Raw genomic sequence first — 16,026 nt, 5'->3', positions numbered from 1 at the left:
TAATAGAATAAATTTATACTTGTATAAAAAAAGTGGACCTTCATACCACAATAAGAAATTGTAAACTAATTGTGCACTTGTATATTCTAAAGTATTCTTCGAAATAATACGGACAAATATAGAATTTCGAAGCATTTATTCCTACCAAGAAATAATTAGATGTAACAAATCCTGTAGACGGAAGTGAAATCGTGCGTGGAAACCTATTGCAAATAAAGAGAAACAGTGCCTTTGTCTCCTACGGTTCCGTTTAGGGTGGAAAGCTGGCCCTCCTCAACGTTGGATAAGCACACAGCGGAACTTGTCTTGCAATCGTCAGTCCGTACGCTTCCCTCATATCCAGCTGGGAGGGATCGCCTTCAACTCTCCAATCGAAAGTGTGCACCAACTGAGCCAATGCAAGTTCAATAGTCGGAATAGGTATCATGCTGAAGTCTGATTGATCGGCCAAACTGAATTTTCCGCTTTCCATGAATCGCTCCGGATTGAATTTGGAAGCATATTCCCCCCATACATTGGGATCCCTTCCTATAGCCCACAAATTTACCATTACTCTTGTTTTCTTCGGTATGTAGAATCCTCCTACCGTCACAGCCTCTATAGATTCGTGAGGCAGACCTAGCGGCGCGACTGGGTATAATCGGAGAGTCTCTTTCACCACACAGTGGAGGTATTTCATGCTTGCCAAATCCGACTCCTTTACCCTACCATGTTTGCCAACGACTGATTCAATTTCTTCCTGCAATCTCGTCATTGCATTGGGATGTCTGAGCAGCTCACTAATTACCCATTCAAACGTAGTGGATGTCGTCTCCTGGCCAGCCCCGAACATGTTCTACACACATACACATACAAATCCAATTAATGCAAAATGATGATGGACTAAAGTTCAAGAATGAGGATGCCAAATAATATAAAAAAAGCAGAATCCCAAGATATGTACCATCAGAAGGGCCTTGATGGTTTCCCGTGTGATATTGGTGTCCGTCTCAGCCATTCGGAGCAACACATCCACGAAGTCTTGAACGCGAGGCTTTGCGTCTGCGCCTTTCTGGAAATTGAAATGATTGAGATTAACATGCTCGTTTATCATTCTCTCGACGAATCCATCGAATGTTTTACGGAGCTTCTTGAGGCGTTGATTGATACCTTGCAAATCAAGCCAATCCAAATACGGAATGAAGTCTCCAATATTGAACTCTCCAACCGCAGCTATCATCTCTACCATCAGATCCTTGAACCCTTTGAATTCGCCACCCAAATCATCGTCACTAAATTTCCTCCCCGCCAGTATCCGCAAAATTATATTGGAGTTGACAGTAGTGACGACCTTTGTAAGGCCATCGTGTAGCAGGGCGACGGTGGGCGATCGTGCACGGGCACACGGGCGGGCACGGGTGCACGGCGGGTGGGTGCACACGACGGTGCGACGTTTCTGCGGGTTAGTTGTGACGATACCGGGGAGTCATATGCGACGATAAACGACACAATGCGACAATAATGTAAAATCATAATACGACTAAGTATTATGTGGACGCACATATTATATGTAATATGGAGGCATGGAATAATAAAATATAATATAATGGAGCACATACATATGCGTACATGCTATAAGGAAATATGAAGGTTTATACATGTTAAACATAAAATATACAAAACCGACATCATAAAATACTATGTGAAGGAATTCATAACATAAGTTAAAGTCAGCCTTAAAAGAATACGCATGATGTGGAGTGTATATATATGAGGAGGATGCTCCTCATTCGAACCAAGGACATTCGCTCTAAGGACCTTCGCATAAGAGGAAGGAAGTGCGCATAGGGGTAAAGTAAATGCACATAACTCATGCACATTGGACTTGGAAGAAGTGCGCAGATCATCTTGGTTGAAGGTTGGCAAAGAGTGCCATTATGAGTGGATTTCTTGTACACAGTTTTATGCAGGATTTGGTAAGGAGGTTAAGTGGCTCGGGTGAGCACTCTCTCTTATGCAAGGGTGCATGAAATGTTGTAAAAGGCAGGTGGCCTGTCTTTTGTAAAAATTGGTTAAGTGTGAGACTTGGTTCAGCCAAGACACACTTGTTGTAAAATCTGATATAATATTATTATTGGGCACACTGTTTGGGAGTTGCCCCTCCCTTTATACTTGTGTATTGTTCTCGGTTTATTGTTGATGGTTAATGAATGAGAATGTTCTTTGTTGAAGTATAAAGGATAACATTTTATTCGGTTACAAGAGCACAAATTAAGTAAGTTTATGTTGGGATAGGCGTAGCCCATAAACGTTAGTATTGTTAAAAAGAAAGCGTTCGGTGGTGCCGCACCTCGCTACAAGCAGTTGGAAGATCACTGCAGGTGTAGGGGCGTGACAGTTGGTATCAAAGCTCGGTCGAAGCTGGTGAGCAAAGGTTGGTCATAACATGGCAGATATGGAACTCAAGGAACTTGATGATCTTCAAGAGCTCTTTGATGAAAGAGCCCGGTTGAAAGTCGAAATCAAGCAAGTTGAGGAAGAGATAAAGAAGAAGCTTCTTGGTAAGAAGGTTGTTGTAATTGAGTAGGAGGAGCTCGACTACATTGACAGGTTGGGAACTCACTACCGAGAGAGCATTCGGGAGCTAAGTTCCATGAACTTGGTCAATGGACACTTGGTTGGTGCACTTGAGCAGAACAAGGTGGAAGAAAAGCTTGAAGCAGGTCAAGCTAGACCGGAACCGAGTTCCCTAGAAGAGCCAAGCAAGGAGGTGAAGTACCTTAAGAGGAATGTCAAGAAGGAACATGAGCCTATTGACACTTCTGAGGCCGAATTCTTGAAGAAGATTGCTGAGGTGAGACACAAGACAAAGCCAACAGAAGGAGGTGATTCCTTGAAGCCAGGTTTTGTGCAGGTAACCGTGAAAGGGAAGAAGTTTGCAGCTTTGGTTGATACGGGAGCTACTCATAGCTTCTTGAGTAGGAAAGCAGCAAAGTCCTTTGGGAAGAAGGCGAAGATGGAAAAGGAATGGAGTGCTTTCAAAGCTATCAACTCTACCATTAAAACAGTTGATGGTGTATTGAAGGACACACGGGTGAAAGTAGGACCGTGGTTCAGAAAGTTGGACTTGAGAGTTGTAGACATGGATGATCATTCTATGGTGTTGGGGCTGGACTTCATGGAGCTAGCACAAGCCATGCCAATGGAGGACCGAGACATTCTCTTGATCACAGCTGAAGGAAAAACCACGATGGTGCCTATGAATAGGAGGAGTTGCTTGGGTTATAGACCAAGGGTGAGTTCTATGATCTTGTATCCCAAAGATCCTAATGTGAAGCATGAGGATGTGGAGCAAAGAGGACTTGGGAGTATTGTGCAAACAAAGGAAAAGAAGTTGGAGGGCTTCGTAGCAAAGGCTGGGAAGAAGAATAGAGGAAGTGAGAAGAAGGTCTCACGAACTTGGAGACACTTGATGGGGGCATCTTCTACTGAGGATCTCCACAATGGAGTTGCAAATGAAGAAAGCCCGAGTGCTACTTCAAAGGCAGTGGTTGATGAAGGTTATGAGGGTAGAGATCCTACCGGCATAGTGGACTTTTGCAGGTATGCCATGGGCATATATGACTTTCAGCTGACAAAGGACAAGCTAGGTGAGCTTGGATGTACATGTGAGGAGATTGAGGCTGTGCACAGATACTTGAGGACACAACATCAATCTGATACATGGGTGGATGAGAGTCAGGGAGGGAACTTCCTGGCTTTCCTTTCTCAATGAACAACCTTGGAAGAAGGTTGGTGTGGAGGCCTTGGTAGGGAGGAACCACACCAACTCTATAAGGAGCCTTGAGAGAAGGCTTCCTTGTGATGATGATGAGATGGTAGAGTGACCGAGTTCACTAAACCGAAGTTTGAATACATGAGACTTGAGGATGGCACATTTCAGATGATGGAGAGAGCTTCATGGACCTGAATGGGGCACATCAAGAGTCGGTTTGATATGGACGACATGTTGCAGATGAGATGGATAGAGCTTACATGGACCTGAGCATGGATTATGGATGGTGAGCTTGGTGGCAGTGGTCACTAGGCCGAGACATAGTGGAGAAAGAGTCTCTACATATGTTGCAAGGATGTTTGCCTTGTGTAGAAAGGTTGACATCCTGAATGATGATGATCTTGGTGGAAAGCTACCGAGATGGCATGTTGTCGAGGACGACAACGATTTCAGGTGGAGGAGAATGTAAGGCCTTCGTGCAGCAGGGCGACAGTGGGCGATCGTGCACGGGCACACGGGCGGGCACAGGCGCACGGCGGGTGAGTGCACACGACGGTGCGACGTTTCTGCGAGTTAGTTGCGACGATACCGGGGAGTCATATGCGATGATAAACGACACAATGCGACAATAATGTAAAATCATAATACGACTAAGTATTATGTGGACGCACATATTATATGTAATATGGAGGCGTGGAATAATAAAATATAATATAATGGAGCACATACATATGCGTACATGCTATAAGGAAATATGAAGGTTTATACATGTTAAACATAAAATATACAAAACCGACATCATAAAATACTATGTGAAGGAATTCATAACATAAGTTAAAGTCGGCCTTAAAAGAATACGCATGATGTGGAGTGTATATATATGAGGAGGATGCTCCTCCTTCGAACCAAGGACATTCGCTCTAAGGACCATCGCATAAGAGGAAGGAAGTGCGCATAGGGGTAAAGTAAATGCGCATAACTCATGCGCATTGGACTTGGAAGAAGTGCGCAGATCATCTTGGTTGAAGGTTGGAAAAGAGTGCCATTATGAGTGGATTTCTTGTACACGGTTTTATGCAGGATTTGGTAAGGAGGTTAAGTGGCTTGGGTGAGCACTCTCTCTTATGCAAGGGTGCATGAAATGTTGTAAAAGGCAGGTGGCCTGTCTTTTGTAAAAATTGGTTAAGTGTGAGACTTGGTTCAGCCAAGACACACTTGTTGTAAAATCTGATATAATATTATTATTGGGCAGACTGTTCGGGAGTTGCCCCTCCCTTTATACTTGTGTATTGTTCTCGGTTTATTGTTGATGGTTAATGAATGAGAATGTTCTTTGTTGAAGTATAAAGGATAACATTTTATTCGGTTACAAGAGCACAAATTAAGTAAGTTTATGTTGGGATAGGCGTAGCCCATAAATGTTAGTATTGTTAAAAAGAAAGCGTTCGGTGGTGCCGCACCTCTCTACAAGCGGTTGGAAGATCACCGCAGGTGTAGGGGCGTGACAGCCTTGTTCACATTCACGCTCAGTATTCCGCTCTTACTCTCCTTCCATATTGATTGGATCATGGCAGACACCTCTTCCTCTCGCACGTGCCTGAAGGTCTCGATTCTTTTGGCAGTCAGGAGTTCTAATGCGCATATTTTTCTCATTTGCCTCCAGTGATCTCTGTACGGAGAGAACCCCACATCTTTATCGAACAGTAATCTCCCAACAGCGGTTGGTGGTCGGCTGGCAAAGATCAAATCATGAGTTTTGAGAAACTGTTTTGCTGCCGCTGAAGAGGAAACTACGACTGCAAGGACGGAGCCCAAGCGGATAAACAAAATGGGACCATATTTGTCAGCGAGGGCTTTAAGATAACGGTGAGCAGGCAGTTTCAATTGGTGCAGATTTCCAATGATGGGCCATGCACGGGGGCCTGGTGGCAATGTGGCACTAAGCCTTCTCTGGTGCAATAACCATATGAAGAGGAAAGAGGAGAACATACAAAGGATGCCTACTGTTAATGTTAATGCAGGCAAAGCTAGACACAGAGGCAAACTATGAAAAGCCATATCGGGCACACCCTTTGTAAGTAGTGCACTCGCTCTATGTTTGGAAAGGAAGCTGCAGTGCTCCTCTCTTTAACGCCGTCAATATGTAATTCACAGAACTACCGCAGTTGAAAGGGGTAGTTCAATGGGTCGGTGTGGAATTTAGGTTTTTTTTTAATATATTTCATAATGGAGTTGTTTTTAGTATGATTTTTTTTATTTTCCTGCGTTGGAATTTGACTGGAAAAAATTGAAATGAAATTTGTATTTGTGTTATTTAAATTTATTTAAAAGAAAAAAAACTGAAAACCACTCCTTTATTAATTTACACATCGAATATCACATTTCTTAATCTGCACATCGAATATCTCATTCGTCAGTGTACGATATAAAAATAAAAACAGAACATCAAATGTGTCATTCATCCGCATACGGTATAAAAATAAATAAAAGCAGAACATCGAATGCGTCATTCATCCGCGTACGATATAAAAATAAAACCAGAATTTAGATAATAAAATATAATATAATAAAAATGACCAATTTCAAATAATTTATTGCTTCTCGTAAGATTTGCACAAATGATCGCAAATGGTCATAAATTAATTTAGTTGTTTGACTAACGTCCTTACGGACGTTGTTTGTTTGATAACTTTTTAAAATATTTAATATATTTTAATAGTTGATGATCACTTTATGATAAAATAGTTGATATTTTTTAAATTGATGGGGTTGATGACGACGACCGAATGACACCATAAAATACTTTTATTCATATTTAAAAGAAATTCTTTTACAATCGATAAAATAATGAATATCTTTTTAAATATATTATTATAATAAAGTTGTTGTTGATGATATCATGGATGATGTTGACCACAATGATCATAATGATCGGATCAAAATAATGATGATGTCATTTTTTTAATATTTAATGTGAAATCAATTGATATTGAAAACATGACATGGTAATGATGATGAAAAATACAATGATGACAATATTAGTAAAAGGAGTAAGAGTATGGGGAGGATAGTCTAGTTTTCTTAAAACAAGGTTTTGGATGTCGATGTTGACAATAATGATGATGACAATATATTTATATTAGTATAAGCTAGCTAATGATGACAATAGTTATGTTTAATATTTCTTTGATGGTCGTGATGATCACGACGATATTTCTTTGATGATCATGATGATGACGATGACAATGAAAATGATGGTTCGCAGATTTGAGGTTTTGAATTCGGATATTCCACAGTCTTCATTTTTATGTTGTCGACATTTCAAGTCTAGAACAAGACTCATCATCATTAGGAAGAGGAGGAGGACAAGGATGATGGCAATACATGTTTATTAGTATAAGCTTGCTAATGATGATGGTGCTCATGTTTAATATTCCTTTAATGATCATGATGAATATGATGACAATGAAAATGATTAGAACATTCTCATATAAAAGGCCAAATTTGACGTTCTAAATTTCAACCCTTTACAACTTGATAACAACGTTTGATGTGGAGTTTGGTGGCATTTGAATCTGTTCGTTGCAAGCCCATTATGTATACATTTCCAAATCCTATGATATCCTAATATCCATCAACTATACAAAAAAAAATCCAAATCCTAATAGAAAATGTTTCCATCTAAATGTCCGTAAGAGCACTACTACATGTAGGGGGGTTTTAAGCCAATATTTAAGACAATTTTCGAGCCAGTGTCTTAACTTGAGACAAAAAGAAACTTGTGTATTGTCTTAAATATTATCTTTAATTCGGTGTCTCAAAATTAGTGTTTCAAAATTATTGTCTTAAAAAATTGTCTGTATAAAGACAATATAGAACACATATTATTATTGTGTGTATAAAGACACAAATTATTGTTTCTTGAGAGATAATTTTATTTGTCTCTCTAGAGACAATTTTGTTTGTCTCTCTAGAGACGCTTCCATTTTGTCTCTTTAGAGATAATTAAATTTTTGTCTCTTAAGGGACAATAGCTGAGATTAAAAGCATATTGTCTCTATAGAGACTATATGTCCATAATTCCGACTATTAGAGACAATATGAAAAAATATTTTAAAAAAATAAACAAAATCATTTTAAATGTTTTTTTAAGGTGGTTTCATCATTCAATGTTCCCAAATAATGATTTTAATTACCCTAAATCTTTTTTCTTCATGGAAAAAACGAACAGTTCCAATTTTTTAAAAGCTAACACCAAATTCATTTTAAATCTAAATGGAAAAACAATTTCAAAACTTAACAATTCTGGAAAGCAACCTTGAAAATAATAAGGCAACACACTTATATTTGTTGAAAATACATTCATATCATTGAATTTGAACATGCAAGATCCTCATTTGGAACTCCATTTCATGACATTTTATGAGGGAAAAGAAAAATGTTCAAGATTTCTCCATCCTACAAGAGAGTTTACTCTCTAACATATAAATCCAAAAGCTTGAATCACATTAAATGGTGGAAAACTAAATTTATATCCAGTGGTTAGCTCCACATTTTCAATTCCTATATATAATTGGAATTGGCTTCCTTGATAACAAAACATTGTAATAATGTATATGCATTCAAATCTACAATTGATTGGAAATCTTGTCCTGATGAAGGTTTTAAAAAAGATGGAAAATTGACACAAGTCCTTGCAACATGATATAGGCCAATTCTAAATCTATTGGTGACCTACAAATTTATCACCTCCATTACTTGATTCAGATTTCAACAGGAACACAACAAATTATAGATATAACCATAAATCCAAAGATGTAATAGAAATAACACTTCATTTCATTAATATCAAATACTGAAATATGCTTACAAACATAATGGAAATAAGAATAGCTCGGGTGATGGTAGCTTATCTCTAAAAAGAGATATGGTGGCTACATGCCTCTGTTACAATGAGCCTCCAAGGCCTCTTTATTATTTAGAAACAATGGAAAATGTTAAACATCCAAAAACCTAACCCTATGAGATGACGTGCCAAACTATGGGCCCCGTTTGGGTAAATTAGTACACCAACTTCTCGGGGTCGTAACTTTGGCATATGATCTTCGTTTGATGTGCACAATACCTCGTTAGAAAGATTTGTCGGAGGACTACAACTTTTGAGTGAGCTTCAGAAGTTTAAGACTCGAAAAACTGCCAAAAATAGTAAATTGTGCTACAAATAAGGAAACTTAAAAACTAAAAGAAATAATGGTGGGGGTCCAAGTGGAAAAGGCAGGTGGCCACCAATATCCACCTGGATCATTCCTCCTCTGTTAGGAAGCAATGATCCCCATTGCGTTGAGTTCCTCCATAAGATGAGGAAACTTCTACTGAAATTGGTCCCTGGTGAGCTACTTGCCCTGGTGAAGGAGTTGGACTGCTTTGCCAACTCGATATAGTTTGATCTTTTGTTTTCAAGTGTTCTTGATCTATTTTTCCATGATCTGATCAGTTGTGGCTTGTTCCCTGCAATATGGATTTAACATTGTAGGTGTGAACTGTTCTACAATGTTTCATGTGTCTAGCTATGGTGGTAAGTATGGTCAAAGGCAGTCCACATGGAACACTAGGTGCAAACCAATGAATGGGGGGATGCTGAGCTCAAATGCATTGTCTCCCACAGCCTTGGTAATGGTGTAAGGACCATATCAGAGTGGTCTGAGTTTCTAATAGGCTCCAGTGAGGCGTTCCTGTTGCAAATGCAATTACACTTTGTCGCGCACTTGAAACTTGTATGGCACCCGATGTTGATCATGTCGCTACTTGTACTTGGCATTTGATTTCTCCAGAATGTCGTGAACCTGCTCACAGATATGTTGGATGTGCTCAATGAATTTGTTTGCCTTATCGGTTTCCGACTAGACATGAACCCAATCTGTCAGAGTAGCTGCAAATGGATGGCCACATCAATGGGACATAGTGGCTGGAATCCCAAGCCCACCTGAAAAGGGTTTTGGTCAGTCGAGCTGTGGAGAGCCTGGTTATAACTGTTCTGGACGTAGGGGAGGCTCTCATCCCATGTGCATGGATACTTTGAGTTGCACATGTGCAAAATGTGTACCATCGTCTTGTTGACGACATCTATCTGGCCATCAGTTTGGGGATGGAAAGTTGTGGACTTAGTGAGCTTGGTGTTTAGCATCGACCAGAGATTGGACCAAAATGTACTAAGGAATCTGTTGTCTCGATCAGAGATGATAGACTCTGGCATCCCAAAGTGTACCCACATTCATTCAAAGAAGAGTTTAGCAGTGGCTTCCGCCGTGATATTCTTCTTGCAGGTCACCATGATAGCCATCTTTGAGAATCTGTTGACAACCACAAAAACATAGTCGTTTCCATGCTTAGTAGAAGGAAGGCCTGGCATGTAATCCATGGATATGGATTCCCAAGGTCGACTAGGGGTAGGCAGCGGAGTATAGAGGCCTTGCTTCTTGATGGTCGGTTTGGCAATGACATAGGCAGTGTAGGATCTAATGTACTTCTCGACATCTTGTCGAAGATTTAGCGAATAGAAATACTTCTACAGTACTGCCACCGTTTTCTCGACCCCAAAATGCCCAGTAGCCCGATTGTAGTGTGCTTCTCAAATCATCTTAGTACGCTCGCTTGAAGGAACGCAAAAGTATACCAAGTGGCATAATAGGGCATCTTGGATGTGAAAATCTCGAACTTGCTGACGCTCCAAGAGCGTCTGGTATGTGTGGACGAATTTTGGGTCACTTCTCTAGATAATTGGCCAATTAGAAGTCTCGTGCCCACAAGAGTTGAGCACAGTGGTTAACACCATGATGGATGGTTGACTGAGGCAATCTGCAACATTATTGGTGTTGCCCTTCTTATACTTGATATTCAAATGGAACCGTTACAAGAATGTGGACTACTTCTAATGGAAATCATTCTGCAACTTCCCTTGCATCTAAATGAACTGTAGGTGTCGGTGGTCTGTGTGGATGACCATTTCCTTCCCTAAATTGTAATGCTTCCATTGTCGGTAGGCCTGCACAATGAAATACATCTCTCCGGACCACCCCCGAACATGCCCTACACACATACACATACAAATCCAATTAGTGCAAATGATGATTCACTGGAGTTCAACAATGAGGATGATAACCAATATAATTAATGCAAAATGATGATTGACTGAAGTTCATGAATGAGGATGACAAATAATATACAAAGGCAGAATCCCAAGATATATACAAACACAAGGGCCTTCATGGTTTCCCGTGTGATATTTGTGTCCGTCTTAGCCATGCGGATCAGCACCTCCACGAAGTCTTGAACATGGGGGCTCTGCGTCTTGGTCTTTCTGGCCATTGAAATGATTGAGATTAACATGGTCGTCTATTATTTTCTCTGCGAATTCATTTATGGATCTTCTTCATGCGCCGATTGATACCTTGCAAATCGAGACAATCCAAATACGAAATGACGTCTCCAATGTTGAACCCTCCCACCGCAGCTGTCATCTCTACCAGCAGATCCTTGAACCCTTTGAAATCGCTACCCAAATCATCGTCACTAAATTTCCTTCCCGCCAGTATCCGCCAAATTATATTGGAGTTGACAGTAGTCACGGCCTTGCTCAAATTCACGCTCATTATTCCGCTGTCGCTCTCCTCCCATATTGATTGGATTATTGCAGACACCTCTTCCTCTCGCACGTGCCTGAAGGACTCGATTCTTTTGGCAGTCAAGAGTTCTAATACGCATATTTTTCCCACTTGTCTCCAGTGATCTCCGTACAGAGACAACCTCACACTTTTAGAATCGTAGAACATTAATCTCCCAGTAGCTGTTGGAGGTCGGCTGGCAAAGATCAAATCATGAGTTTTGAGAAACTGTTTTGCTGTCGCAGAAGAAGAAACTACGACTGCAGGGACGGAGCCCAAGCGGAGAAACAAAATGGGACCATATTTGTGAGCAAGGGCTTTAAGATTACGGTAAGCAGGCAGTTTCAATTGGTGCAGATTTCCGATGATGGGCCATGCAGGGGGGCCTGGTGGCAACGTGGCACTAACCCTTCTCTTCCACAATAACCATATGAAGAAGAAAGAGGAGAACATACAAAGAATGCCTACTGTTATTGTTCATGTTGCAGGCAAAGCTAGAGACGGAGGCAAACTATGAAAAGCCATATCGCGCACACCCTTTTTACGTAATGCACTCGCTCTATGTTTGGAAATGAAGCTGCTCTCCTCTTCTCTTTAAAGCCGTCAATATGTAATTCACAAAACTACCGCAGTTGAGGTGGTAGTTCAGTGGGTCCGTGTGGAATTTAATTTTCCCCTTCCTTTTTAACATATTTCTTAATCTGCACATAGAATGTCTCATTCATCCATGTACGATATAAAAATAAAAACAGAATTTAGATAATAAAAATGACCAATTTCAAATGATTTCTTCCTTCTCATAATATTGCACGAACCCAGCGCAAACGGTCATAAATTAATTTAGTTGTTTGAACAACGTCCGTTTGATAATTTTTAAAAATATTTAATATATTTTTAATAGTTGATAATCTCTTTATGATAAAAATAGGTAATATTTTTTAAATTGATGGGGTTGATGACGACGACCACATGACACCATAAAATATTCTTATTCATATTTTATTTAAACAAATTTTTTGCATCGATAAAATATTTAATATTTTTTAAATATATTATTATAATAATATTGTCGTTGTTGATGATATCATGGATGATGTTCACGATAATCATGATGATGATAAGCATATAAAGATAATGAAGATGTCATATTTTTAATATTTAATATAAAATCAATTAATATTGAAAATCATGGTAATGATGATGAAAAATACAATGATGTCAACCTGAATAGGAGGAGGACAATGATAACGCAGTTTTTGATGTTGATGTTTACAATAATGATGATAGAAATATTTTTATATTATTATATCATTCCAAGATTTGCTACAATTAGTATCCAAATTGGTGGTGATCTACTTATTAAGGAAGATTCATATCCAATGAATCTAATTCAGGTAATGAACTATTCTGATGGATTTCATAGAAAGTTGAAGTTGTACAAAAGTCGTTATGGCTAGTTTTTTTTGAGCAATTAATCATTTCTGGGAGGCACAACAAACCACCCATCCTTATTCCTATTAAGAATAAAATAATAAATTCCTTTAAGGAAATTTTATACCATTTCTCACCATTTTCGAGAGAGCTACTTATTGAAATAAAAAATAAATGAAGTAGAGCATACCTGAAATAAAACTGTGCTCTGAAATGTTTCTAAACGTTCAGCAGAGATCTAGTCCAATAATTCAGCTCTGAGAGATTTTAAGGATGGTCACAGCTGCGAGACCATACTTCTTTTAAATGGGATCGATTCAAATAAATACAATCAGATTCACTAAGTAGCCAACATTGAGGCATACTGGTTCACTAAAAAGGACATACTCTCCTGAGGCTCTGTTTCTTTCAATCCCACCCTCACTCATAGAAATTCTCAAACATTCACTTCTGAAATAAATCACACATGGTACCGAACATCATTCCAACAAAGCTACGTTCATATAGGTGGTTATCTCAACTTTAAAGTGATAGAGTCATTCCAAGGCTCCCTTGATCACACACTGATTCTGATCTAATCACTCAGCATCTGTTGCAGAACTATTAATGTTTTAATTTCAAAAATCCTGAAAGAAATAGGAATGTAAAGACATTAAACATTACATTTTGAATGCAAAGACATCAAATATTACATTATGAATGCAAATACATCAAAGTGTTGGATCGTTATAAGTTTGGTTTACAAGGCGATTATTTCTTGAAAATTTGATAATCGACATTTATTCACAAACAAAAAAAAAAAAAAACTAAATATTGTATCTTACTTACTGTTATTTACGACAATCCGACATTGCTATGTGAAACCATGAAATTGGATTATATTAGCATTTACTCTAGATCAGCATTTTCTCACCTCTGTAGACAATATTTATATGAGTCAACCGTTAATCAAAACCTACAAATTCTAAAACCCAGTATTCTCAAATAGATATCAATGCACTACAATTTATTCAGAAGGAAAAGACAAATTTAGAATTCAAGCTTTGACTGAGAAAAACGATACTGAATAGATCTCAATGCACTAAAATTTCTTCCAAAAGAAGAGACAAGTTTAGAAGCTAAGATTTGACAGATAAAAGAATGATCGAAACCTACATTGTGCAATAAAATTGGAGACAAGATTTTTATTTTCTCTCTAAATTATATTTACTAGGCAATCAAAAGTAAATAAGAAGATTTAGTACATTGCAGAGATCCAAGATATTCCCAAAAAAACAGATTACACCCAACATCTAACTCCATAGATTTTTCCATTCTTTCCCATAAAGTCATCTCTGTAGATACCTCAAATCAGACAACACTTTTGCAATTCCATGCACTCGAGAAAAATGAGGTTCTCTTTTCATCACATCTAAATCAACATTCGCCCATTATATAATTAATTAGTATGTACAAGCGGGCTCATTTAGAGTATGACTTGGAAAATATGATTTCTAGTGCCTAGAAGGAACCAGAAACTAGACAGGTATTCACACAACACACAGCACATATTTTAGCATGATCAACTACTATTTAGTTTTTTTTCTGAAGGCAGAGAAGATCAAAAATGATAGATAATCAAAGAGAGAACTTTAGAAATTAAGTGACAAAGACGAAATCTCACATGGTCTGGCACACCAACTAACTCTAAATTCTTATGATTGTCTATAACAATAAGAGGAAGATATTTACAAGCCCGTTAGAGTTACACGTTATCCTTATTTCTGACTATCTTCGGATATGGTATGGATGAATAAAAATTGAACCCAAAACTGAAACATATAAGAAACTTAATTTTTTAAGACATGTTCAAAGATATAATGTCATTTCTAAGTTCTTCTCAATGCTTCCTTGACATAAAAGTATTCCAATAATAGCATATCCACGTTATCCCTTTTAAATTTTACCACATAGATAGTTATGTGATGCAAGTCCATCTTGGCCATTGGATTCAGAGTTGGAACATGAACAAATGCAGGCCAAAACATGGGTCTAAGTTGATTGCCACAACCAATTTTTGTATAATTCATAGAATATCAAAAACATGCAGTGGGAAGCTTATGGCATTAGGATTGGACCGTCGAGAGGTGATACCTAGTCGCATGTTATGATAACAATGTATATCCAACTCAGGTTTCTATAAACATAATTGATTTCCGTTGAACACAACTTTGTCTAAAAAATTAAGAAAGTTTTCGATTTTCTAAATAATTTAGAGTTTATAATGAGTGCTTACCCAATCAGTTCAACTTATCCAATGTGCTAAATGATTTTGAAGTGATGGAAACATTTTGGAAAGAGGTTCATGATTATTTTGAACTAGAGATTCTCCTTACCAAAGTAATTACCCAGAAGTGGTCCTAGAGTTACTTGACAAGTTCAGAAGCCAAGATTTGACTGAGAAAACCAATGTGCTCAATGATTTTGAAGTGATGGAAACATTTTGGAAAGAGGTTCATGATTATTTTGAACTAGAGATTCTCCTTACCAAAGTAATTACCCAGAAGTGGTCCTAGAGTTACTTGACAAGTTCAGAAGCCAAGATTTGACTGAGAAAATCAATGCTGAATAGATCTCAATGCACTACAATTTCTTAAAAAAAGACAAAACTTCAAAAGCTAGCCTTTGACGAATAAAAGAATAATCAAACTTAACTAATTCTTTCTATGAATAGTGTTAGAACTTAAAAGATAACAGTATCAAACCAAAACAACAAAATGTAATATTTACTAGGCAATAAAAAGTAAATAAGAAGATTTAGTACATTGCAGAGATGCAAGATATTCCCAAGAAAACGGATTACACCCCACATCTAATTCCATAGATTTTTCTATTCCTTCCTATAAAGTCATCTCTGCAGATACCTCAAATCAGACAACACTTTCGCAATTCCGTGCACTTGAGAAAAATAAGGTTCTCTTTTCATCACATCTAAATCAACATTCGACCATTATATAATTAATTAGTATGTACAAGCGAGCTCATTTAGGGTATGACTTGGAAAATATGATTTCTAGTCCCCAGAAGGAACCAGAAACTCTAAGATAGGTATTTAGATAATACAAAGGACATATTTTACCATGATGAACTAGTATTTAGTTTTTTTCTTTTAAATATAGAGAAGATCAAAAGTGATAGTTA

At 38.2% G+C, this 16,026-nt stretch overlaps 3 pseudogenes; all 3 read right to left on the bottom strand.

Moving 5' to 3' along the window:
- Window positions 1-250: 250 nt before the first annotated feature.
- Window positions 251-1,610, bottom strand: LOC149252098 (cytochrome P450 750A1 pseudogene; annotated as a pseudogene).
- Window positions 1,611-5,236: 3,626 nt separating this feature from the next.
- LOC149252097 (cytochrome P450 750A1 pseudogene) lies at window positions 5,237-5,812 on the bottom strand (annotated as a pseudogene).
- Window positions 5,813-11,166: 5,354 nt separating this feature from the next.
- Window positions 11,167-11,868, bottom strand: LOC149252096 (cytochrome P450 750A1 pseudogene; annotated as a pseudogene).
- Window positions 11,869-16,026: the final 4,158 nt, after the last annotated feature.

This window comes from Pinus tabuliformis, chromosome 7 (assembly GCF_031772625.1).
Source record: "Pinus tabuliformis cultivar Carrire ecotype Pingquan chromosome 7, CPIR1, whole genome shotgun sequence".
NCBI lineage: Eukaryota > Viridiplantae > Streptophyta > Pinopsida > Pinales > Pinaceae > Pinus > Pinus tabuliformis.
This window is presented reverse-complemented; position numbering and strand designations above follow the sequence as displayed.